Source organism: Chiloscyllium punctatum, chromosome 49, assembly GCF_047496795.1.
Source record: "Chiloscyllium punctatum isolate Juve2018m chromosome 49, sChiPun1.3, whole genome shotgun sequence".
Classification (NCBI taxonomy): domain Eukaryota; kingdom Metazoa; phylum Chordata; class Chondrichthyes; order Orectolobiformes; family Hemiscylliidae; genus Chiloscyllium; species Chiloscyllium punctatum.
This window is the reverse complement of record NC_092787.1, coordinates 61,752,554-61,763,108: the sequence shown is the minus strand read 5'-3', so window position 1 is coordinate 61,763,108 and position 10,555 is coordinate 61,752,554. Positions and strand designations below refer to the sequence as shown.

The following is a 10,555-nucleotide window of genomic DNA, read 5'->3' as shown; positions in this document are numbered from 1 at the left end:
TCAGGTGGACATAAATATGTCAGAACAGCATTTTGAAGGAGAACAGAGATATTCCAGATGAAACATTATTCCTCAAACAACATCACAAAGACGTGTTAGGCACGTTATCTGGTGCATGGTTATCACACTGCAGTTTGTGGGTGTTTGCTGTACACAAATTGTTGCAAAATAGGAAATGAAGCAGCAAATGACTGTTCTTCAAAATTACTGTACTGTCAGTAAACTATTTTGGGAAGTCTTTGGGTTACGAAAGATGCTTTATAAATATAAACTTTTTTCAGTTACCATCAGCAGATTCCAGTGTGATTTGTTTGAATAAAAGTTAGCATTCAATAACCAAAAGTTCAAACAGGCACTTTTCAATAGATCCATAACATCATATGAGCTGCCATCCTTTCAGTGGTGTTCCATAGGGGCTAACATGATCTGGTATGTGGGGCTAGCCATTTTCTGGTCTAACAAGAAAAGTCAAGTAAATGAGATGTGGTTTATTGGTTTTCCACAACTATAGGAACAGACTGTATGTTACTACAAAGACTGGGGACTGATCCTCAGTCTGTCTTCCACAAGATCCCACTTCATCTCTCTTCTCAGCTATGTCCTCATGGCACAATCACAGTGGGTAGTGCTTAATGAATGCAATCAAGTATTAACCCTTGATAATACAAGAGATGACATCCACTGACCTTATAAATGAGTAACTGCTCCAGGTGTACATGCTATGCCTAAGTAATATTGGTAGCCAATGATCTGCTTCTCTTTTACCATTGCTCCTGTTTTCTCAGTGTTCTGCTCCCAAGTGCTCTATCCTTCCCTTACGCTTGTTTTCCTTAGTTATATCTAGTAGTTCCCAGAAGTTTGAAATAATCACACCTTAGGAGTGAAATGCTGGAGTTTCATCAAATCACACCATGTGTGGCTGATAGACAGACTATAATGTGGTATAATGAGTAATTTATATCCAAATGCATGAATTTAATTATTCCATGGTCCTGTTCTCGTTATATTATATTTTGAGTGCTCCTGCTCTCCCCAGGTTCCTCCTATTTTGCAATCTGCTGCCTTGTATTTCCTAGCTCCAGTTCTACCATGGATCGACAGACACCAAAGTGAGAAGCAGACACAATCACATCATTAGCATAGATTATTACCCATTATCTTATAACAATTATTAATCATTTTATACACACATCATTTTGGTGTGAATTTTGGGCTTTTTAAAAGGGAAACCTGTTGATAGGTTATACACCTCTGGAGTTTGGGAGTTGAACCCAGGCTACTTGGCTCAGAAGTAGGGACACTACCACCACACCTCAAGTCTTTTTTGTTGCCAAGGTGAGTTCTGGCTTGAGGAGATGGGTGTAGGTTCAAGTGATTACTGCCTTATCTGATAAGGTTTAAAAAAAACACACAAAATAGGTTATAGTCCAATAGGTTTAATTGGAAGCACCAGCTTTAGGAGTGCTGCTCTTTCATCAGGTGGTTGTGGAGGACACAATTATAAGACCCAGAATTTATAGCAAAAGTTTACACTGTGATGTAACTGAAATTATACATTATACATCCCCTGATCTGATTAGGGGATCATCAGGAGAAATGAAAAAGTTTGAGAAAAATCAGACAAGACAGGACAATAACGGAAATATTCAGAAAGGGTAATCCCACCTCCTGGCACAGACGTTACATTATTAACTTTCACAAGCTGCCTGTCCCCCTACACTGCACTGGTCAAGCTGCAGCCACCAGCACTCGCCTGTCAATCATCGCCCGGGCAACCATCTCGCGAGAGGACGGCATTTTACGTCGGCTCAAAAAAATTGCTGCAAGGTAAAAAGAAATTTAAAAGGTATTTTTTAAAAAAAGAAACAATAAAATTCACGGGCGGATGTATGTAGAAAAAAAAGAAAAGTATTTGGGTTGAAGAGGGCGCGAGACACTCGCGGGGGGTTGGTGAAAGGTCAGTTAAAACGGTTGGATTTTGGCCATCGAGGGGGACAATGCCCAAGACACAGAGAGAGGCTGCAGACACCAGCTCAGGGAATGTCCTCTTGGTTACGGTGATGGCGGTGTATGTTTTGTTGGAAACTATAGTTTATAAAGTATATACACACACACACCAACACGATAGGTTGGGAGCTGCGGGTTGTATCTGGGTCAGCTGCAGTAAAAGTTACCTGAAAGCAGAAACTCCAACATTGCTGATTGAGAAACAGTTGGATTAAATTGGACTGCAAGGTCAGAAGTGGGAATCTTAGCTCAGTCTGAAGGACTGTGCACTTTAGTATTTGTCAAATCCACAATGAATGCTTAACTCCGTTTTTGCACTGATTAGTTATCAAATAGCTAACTTAGTTTGTATTTCAATTGAATTAAATTTTAGTTTGTGTTGAATATTCACCATTATATTCGGAGCTTTAATGTCACAGAAGAATAGGAGCCTAGATGTTGTTCCATATTCCTATTATTTTTGCTTTATATTGAAGTTTGACACATTGTATATAGGAAGCACACGGATTCAGAAACAATCACGGTCGTTGGATTAGTTTTTTGGTTGCACCATCTAAGAACCATGCAGACACAATGGATAAGGTGCTGAAAAGCTCAATGGTTCTGTTATTATCAGAAAGTAAAACAACTTTTTTTTTTGCTCATAGTTTTGCCAACACTTTAAGTTGATTTTAAAAAGAACCATGTGTGAAACATTCATTAGGCATTTTATCAGAGACTGGAAGTTGAGTTTTTTGTAACGCCTGCTCGGTTATGTTTTAAACAGTGCATGGATTCGGTATCAAATTAGTGCTGATCGAATTCAATTTGGAGATTTGTGTTTGGGTGACCAATGTATTTCTGGAAGATATTTAATCCTTCCATCATCCTTTCCAATTTGCAGAATTTCTTCCTGATTCTATACTTAGAATCTCATGAACTGGAGTCCAAATAGTATTGGCAAGTTTGCTATTGTCTTAAAACTTGGCTTTGAAGTAAATTTCATTTAGACTGTCAATTGATATTTCTTGATTCTTGAGATGGAGGCCAAATTGTTGTTTCTCAACGTTCCTGATCTGAGTTGAATATGGTGATGGAAAATGTGGTTAAGTACACAATAGTTGCTAGTTTTTCTTAAACTGTCATACTGCAGCAGTCTCCAAGTGATAATATGCATTTATCAATTTTTGTTCTGTTGTGAAATCTTTTCCACACTTTTTCTCTCCATATTGTGGCTAAATTAATTAAAACTAAAGGCAGTCCTTTCACTGTATCAAAGACATGTAATTGCAATTTTTTTTCTCCTGTTATCTGAAATTGCAGTGGAATAAACAAGAGATTGAGGTGAAATGATTGTTTAGGGCTGAAATAACCTATTTACAGGTGTTTAATAAATCTGCCCCAGGGGTGTGTAAATAACATCTCTGAACTGGTTGATTAGAAGTATAGGTTAAATACTCATTTAAATTGAATCGGTGGAAAAAATCTCATGAAGATCACATTTTTAGATTGGTACCAATGTCATTTGCACTAAATTCAGTGAGCATTATTTTCAGTACATAAACAAATGCAGGAAAGTTATTAAACAAGAACAGAACATTCTCAATGTCAGTCAAAGTTAATCATCTCTTTCCTGTGCTGTTTATTTTTCATTTTCTGATTAAACACTATTTCCATTTGACATACCTTGTGCATGCAATTACCATAGTCTCTGTAGTAATGACTCTGATCATAGAATAGATGACTGATTTGTATCCAGATATTTCTCAAAAATATCCCTTTGAAGGGGGACAGACTGTATAATGTCCTTCTCATATTTTTCAGTGCAATATTTGATAGTTATCCACCATCTTGAATTGTTTGAAATTAACACAGCAATGAGAATTTTAAGGAGGGGTAAATCATAAATTTGAAAGTCTTATTTAACTTAAGTATTGGGTAATGGGAGTTAGGGTATGGCAGCATTTAGTAGGAAAGATGGGTGATTACGATTGGTACAAGATGGTTGTGAGCAGCAAGGATTCAGATATCCTGAGAAAACCAAAGGAAAGGCTCTAGTTTGGTTATACTTATTGAATTCTAGACAGGTTAATCAATGTGGAGCACTGTGAAGCAGTGTCCACGTTTGGAGGTAATTGAAATGGGAGTTTCTTGGGAACCTTTATTGGACAACTCTGAAAGCAGAGAGGGTAAAGGAATGGATGGTGAGGTAAGCCAGCAAAGGAGTGAGGAACAGTGGATATGAAACCCAAGGAGAAAAAGCAATACAGTCCATACAGCCTGGGAAAAGTGAAAGTCAAATGAACAGGAACCGTGCAAATATAGGAGATGTGGAGGACAGATTGGGAGCATCAGGAATCCAGTTAACTCTGAAGAAAAGAACAGTGGAGGAATTCTGATTTTATGGTCTCAGTGGCCAATAGAAAGCAATGAAACTGCATAATCCAGAGGATGATGGGCACGCACGAACAGAGTCAAAGTTTGGTGCTGGAAAAACACAGCAGGTCAAGCAGCATCTGAGGAGAATAAGCCCTTTCCTGATGAAGAGCTCATACCCAAAAGTTTGACTCTCCTGCTGTGCTTTTCCAGCACCACATTTTTCAACTCTAATCTCCAGCAACTGCAGTCTTCACTTATCCACAGGAACAGACTGGAGCTAACCTAGCGTAAGGTGAAAAATCCCAGTGGAGGAGCAGAATACAGTTGCTGGAATAAAGGCACTCCAAAACAGGTAATAAGAGATTAAAAGTAATTAAAGCATTCCGAAAAGGTGAAGTTAAACTTTATCTGAAGTCATCTTTCTCCATTCTAGTTAATGCTCTGCATTATTTGAATGACCATTTTGAAATATATTTAATCTCATAATTACTGCTATTGCTGCCTTGTCATTTATAGAACAATACAGCTGCAGAACAGGCCCTTCAGCCCTCTATGTCGCGCCGACCTGTGAACTATTCTCAGCTTGTCCCCCCTACACTACCCCATTATCATAAAGTGCTTTCCCAAGGATTATTTAAACCTTCCTAATGTGGCTGAGTTAACCACATTGACAGGTAAGATATTCCACACCCTTACTACGGAGTAAAGAACCTGCCTCTGACATCTGTCTTAAGTCTATCATAGAGTCCTAGTCATAGAGATGTACAGCATGGAAACAGACCCCTTGGTCCAACCCATCCATGCCGACCAGATATCCCGACCCGATCTAGTCCCACCTGCCAGCACCTAGCCCATATCCCTCCAAACCCTTCCTATTCATATACCCATCCAAATGAGTGTTAAATGTTGCAATTGTACCAGCCTCCACCACATCCTCTGGCAGCTCATTCCATACAAGTACCACCCTGTGTGGAAAAACTTGCCCCTTAGGTCTCTCTTATATCTTTCCCCTATGCCCTCTAGTTATGGACTCCACGACCCCTGGGAAAAGACTGTCTATTTATCCTATCTATGCTCCTCAAATTTTGTAAACGTCTATAAGACAGCCCCAGCCTGTTCAGCCTCTCCCTATAGCTCAGATCCTCCAACCCTGGCAACATCCTTCTAAATAGTTTGAACCCTATCAAGTTTCACAACATCTTTCCAATAGGAAGGAGACCAGAATTGCACACAATATTCCAAAAGTGACCTAACCAATGTCCTGTACAGCCGCAACACGACATCCCAACTCCTGTACTCAATACTCTGACCAATAAAGGAAAGCATACCAAACTCCTCCTTCACTATTCTACCTACCTGCAATTCCACTTTCAAGGAGCACTCCAAGGTCTCTTTGTTCAGCAACACTCCCTAGGACCTTACCATTAAGTGTATAAGTCCTGCCAAGATTTGATTTCTCAAAATGCAGCACCTCGCATTTATCTGAATTAAACGCCATCTGTCACTTCAGCCCATTGGCCCATCTGGTCCAGATCCTGTCGTAATCTGAGGTAACCCTCTTTGCTGTCCACTTCACCTCCAATTTTAGTGTCATCTGCAAACTTACTAACTGTACCTCTTATGCTCACATCCAAGTCATTTTTGTAAATGACAAAAGTTAACCTCTCAATTTGTAGTTATGCCCCCTAGTACAAGCTGATTTAATCATCCTAGGAAAACTACTCTCACTGTCTACCCTATCTAATCCTCTGGTCATCTTGTATGTCTCTATGAAATCCCCTCTTAGCTGCCTTCTTTCCAAGGAGAAGAGACCCAAGTCTCTCAGCCTTTCCTCATAAGAACTTCCCTCCAGACCAGACAACATCCTTGTAAATCTCCTCTGCACCTTTTCCAATGCTTCCACATCCTTCCTGAAATATGGGGACCAGAATTGTACACTATATTCCAAGTGTGGCCAGACTAGTGTTTCGTATAGTTGCAGCATGATACTGCGGCTCTGGAACTCAATCCCTCTAGGACTGAAACCTAACACCGTATCACTCCTTAACAGCACTAGCCACCTGGGTGGCAATTTTCAGGGATGTACATAGACTCCAAGATCCCTCTGCACATCCACACTACCACGAATCTTTCCATTGACCCAGTACTCTGCCTTCCTGTTATTTTTCCCAAAGTGCAACACCTCACATTTAGCTGTATTGTACTCCATTTGCCACCTCTCAGCCCAATTCTGCAGTTTATCCAAGTCCTCCTGCAACATTCTTCCAAACTCTCCACTACTCCACGGATTTTAGTGCCATCATCAAATTTACTAATCCATCCACCCATGCCTGCATCTAAGTCATTTATAAAAATGACAAACAGCAATGGTCCCAAAACAGGTCCTGTGGCACACCATTAGTAACCAGACTCCAGGCTGAATATTTTCCATCAGCCACCACTCGCTGCCTTTCAGAAAGCCAGTTTTATTCCAAACTGCTAAATTATCCTTCATCCCATGCCTCTGCATTTTCTCCAACAGCCTACCCTGTGGAACCTTATCAAAGGCTTTACTGAAATCCATGTATACCACATAAACTGCCCTACCCTCATCTATATGCTTGGTCAACTTCTCAAAATACTGAGGTTTGAGAGACACGACCTGTCCTTGACGAAACCATGTTGACTATCAAATTGTAGCTTGCCAGATTATTATAAATCTTATCTCTCAATCCTTCCTACAACAGAAGAAAGACTCACTAGTCTGTAATTACCTGGGTCATCCGACTGCCCTTCTTGAACAAAAGCACAACATTTGCAATCCTCCAGTCCTCTGGTACTAAACCTGTAGACAATGACTACTCAAATATCAAAGCCAAAGGACCTGGTATCTCCTCCCTAGCTTCCCAGAGAATCCTTGGATAAATCCCATCAGGCCCAGGAGACTTGTCTAGTTTCACTCCTTCTAGAATTGATAACACCTGTACGTAACTAACCTCTATCCTTTCTAGTCTAATATCTCGTACCGCATTCTCCTCCTTTACAATATTCTCCTTTTTCCTGAGTGAAAACCGAACAGAAATGTTCATTTAGCACGTCTCAGATTTCCACAGGGTCCACACTCAACTTCCCACTTCTGTCTTTGATAGGCCCTGTTCCTACCCTAGTCATCCTTTTATTCCTCATATCTATAGAAACATTTGGGGTTCTCCTTTTATTCTGTTTGCTTAAGACTGCTCATGTCCTCTCTTTGCTCTTAACTCTAAATCCTTCCTAGCTGATCTGTAACTCTCCATCTCCTCATCAACACATAGGCCTCCTTCTTCTGCTTAAGAAGAGAGATGCAATTTCAATAGAAACCACAGTTCCCTTACCTTATCACTTCCTCCCTGCCTGACAGGGATATACCTATCAAGGACGTGCAATATCTGTTCCTTAAACCAACTCCATATCTCCATTTTCTGCATCCCCTTTTTGCTACCCCATTCTAGGCATCCTAATCCTTGCCTAATCGCATTATAATTGCCCTTGCCCCAGCGATAACTCTTGACCGGTGGCATGTGCCTATCCCTTTCCATCGCTAAACTAAACATAACTGAATTATGGTCAGTCTCTCTAAAGTGCTCACCTACAACTAAATCAAACACCTGGCATGGTTCGTTACCAAGCACCAGATCCAGTGTGGCCTCCCTTCTTGTCAGCCCTTCGACATACTGTGTCAGGAAACCTTCTTATACGCACTGGACAAAAACTGATCCATCTGACATATTAGAGTTATAGCATTTCCATTAATGTTGGGGAAGTTAAAGTCCACCATAATGAGCACCCAGTTCCTTTCACTCCTACCCAGAATAATTTTGCGAATCCGCTCTTCCACCTCCCCTGACACTTTGCTTGGAGTTTTTTTTAAAAAAAAAATAGGCCTCCACAGTGTGACCTCTTGTCCTGTTTCTAACCTCAGCCCACACTAACTCAGTATCAGAGTCCTCATCAAAAGTTCTTTCAGCCACTGTTATACTAACCTTGACTAACGAGGCCACACCTCCTCCTCTTATACCACCTTGCCTGTTCTTAATGAAAGATCTAAACTCTGGAACCTGCAATATCCATTCCTCACCCTGCTCTATCTTTGCCTCCAAAATGGACACAACATCAAAGTCCTAAGTACCTGTCCATGCTGCAAGCTCACCTACCTTATTTAGGATACTTCTGGTGTTGAAGTAGACACATTTCAAACCAGCTTGCTGTCTGCCAACACATTCCTCTGACTATGAACTCTGAGAATATGCTGAGAACTAAATCCAAACTATGAAAGAGAAGTTGTTAGGTCACACTCAGTTAAAAGTTTATTAAAGCCTGTACAAGCTAGGTGACCCTCCTTGTAGGCATGCAAGGTAGAGTCAAAGATGCTCTGAACAAAAAACATCCCTTTTATACAAGTCAGTTGGTAATATTTACAGATACTCTGGCCACTCCCCCATAGTCACATGCCACTCAAGACAACCCCCCGTCATGCCCTTATAGTCACTTGTTATCCCAGGTACAATGGTGGAATGAGAGCATTCTCTGATAATCAAAATGTAAATGCCCTAAGCCTGGGGAATCATTATGCTAACTATTTCCTGACTCAGTGATTTCCCCAAGATAACGCAGGTGTGATATTCCTAGCTTTAGGGGATGGCTAGAAAGTATTTCTGAATGGAAGAGATTGAATGATAGTTTAATTGATCATAGTAGGGGGAGTAGTAGCAAATGACTGTCTAATTGGAGTGGGGGTCATTTGCATTCCTGCGTGACTGTCGTTCCCACCCTCTTCCAGAATGTTCACTCAGTGCAGTTTAACCCTTTAATATTACATTAATGTCTTCTAGAGAGATATTCCCATTTAATCTTCTAACGTGACATTCCTCCCTTTTATCATTCTATGATAACAGATGACACTACCAGCTTTCATAAGACTCTGACAACCAGTATTTAAGCAAGTTATTGATACACAACATGCAATGACCAAAAAAAAAATTCTAGTCCATGCAGTAAATGAGATCCTCCCATGTGGAAAAAAAGAGTTAATCAGTAAACTTCTTAAATCTGCAGTCCTTAGTGACCACTCCATCCTCTCGAGTCAAGAGGAAATGAGCCAGTTATCCAAAACCTCCTTCAGTAAAGTCCAACCTGAAAACAGAATCTAGTCTGTCTTTCTCCATGGAGAAATCTGAATTCTTGGATAAGGGCAGTTAAATACTTAAAGCTGACAAGACTTCCATCCTTCGAGATGCTTCAGCGCATCTGACCATGCAGTGCAGCAGCAGCAGTGTAGGTGAATACAGCATTCTTTGCTGCTTCTGTTCCTGCTCTGCTGTTAAATGTAACAAAGCCAACTGGCTAATTTGATGTTCGCTTGATCAGTGAACCTGCATATCCCTTAAATGATCGCAAGACAAGGTAAAGCTTATGTGGTTTAATATCCATAGGAAGGCCACTGACAAAAAGCTTATGGACCTCCTTCACTGTTGTTAGCTGCTTCACTTTTCGTGTTTATGACTGAGGAGCTGATTGGATCAGGTCGTGGAGGGGTGGGTGGTGGTCTAAAAGTGCGCTCTACATGTGAATGGAGAAACTTTAGAGATGCTGTTGGCTGCTGAAAGTATCTTTGCATTTCCTTTCTCGTTCCCTCCTTGCCAAGGTGATTATCAGTATGAAGACAGTCACATATTTAACTACATTAAATTGTGACTGCCTATTTCAACATTCTCCATCATCTTAAACTCTGTCCACCGTTTATGACATTATCAAGTTTTATACAATCCATAAGCTTCTAAATTGTACTGCCTAAACAATTCATTTATAAACAGCAATCCTAACATCAAACCCTCTGGTATCCCATTCAGGTTATTCAAAAATTATTTTCCTTTAACAAATTGAGACTTGGCTAATGTGAAAGCTGTCAAGAAAAGTATTTTTAAAATCTGGAACAGCAAGGAAACAACAATGTTTCCTGTGCTTAACCATTTAAGAGGTAGTTTCAGTTCAGATTTAAGTGCAGAAAATATTAAATACATTCTTTAAATGAAACTTCCCAAATAAAACAGTCGGAATTACACTGACAACTTTGGTAGAGATCAGCATTATTTTTGAATTTGCATTATGAAGGGGGCCAATGAAGTCTTAACAATAATTGACAGAACTGAAACAGCTCAGCCTCCAGTTCTAA

At 40.2% G+C, this 10,555-nt stretch overlaps 1 protein-coding gene across 12 annotated transcripts in view; it reads left to right on the top strand.

The window, feature by feature from the left end:
• Window positions 1-1,758: 1,758 nt before the first annotated feature.
• The window catches only part of LOC140469287 (uncharacterized), a 97,173-nt gene continuing 88,376 nt past the window's right edge, over window positions 1,759-10,555 (top strand). For 8 of the 12 annotated variants that reach the window (XM_072565636.1, XM_072565637.1, XM_072565640.1 and 5 more), the window contains exon 1: window positions 1,759-1,827. The gene's annotated coding sequence lies outside the window, so the exon portion shown is untranslated. Of the gene's footprint in view, window positions 1,847-1,975; window positions 2,069-4,578; window positions 4,718-10,555 lie in introns of those variants that run through there. The other 4 variants (XM_072565631.1, XM_072565630.1, XM_072565632.1 and 1 more) reach the window with 4 other exon arrangements.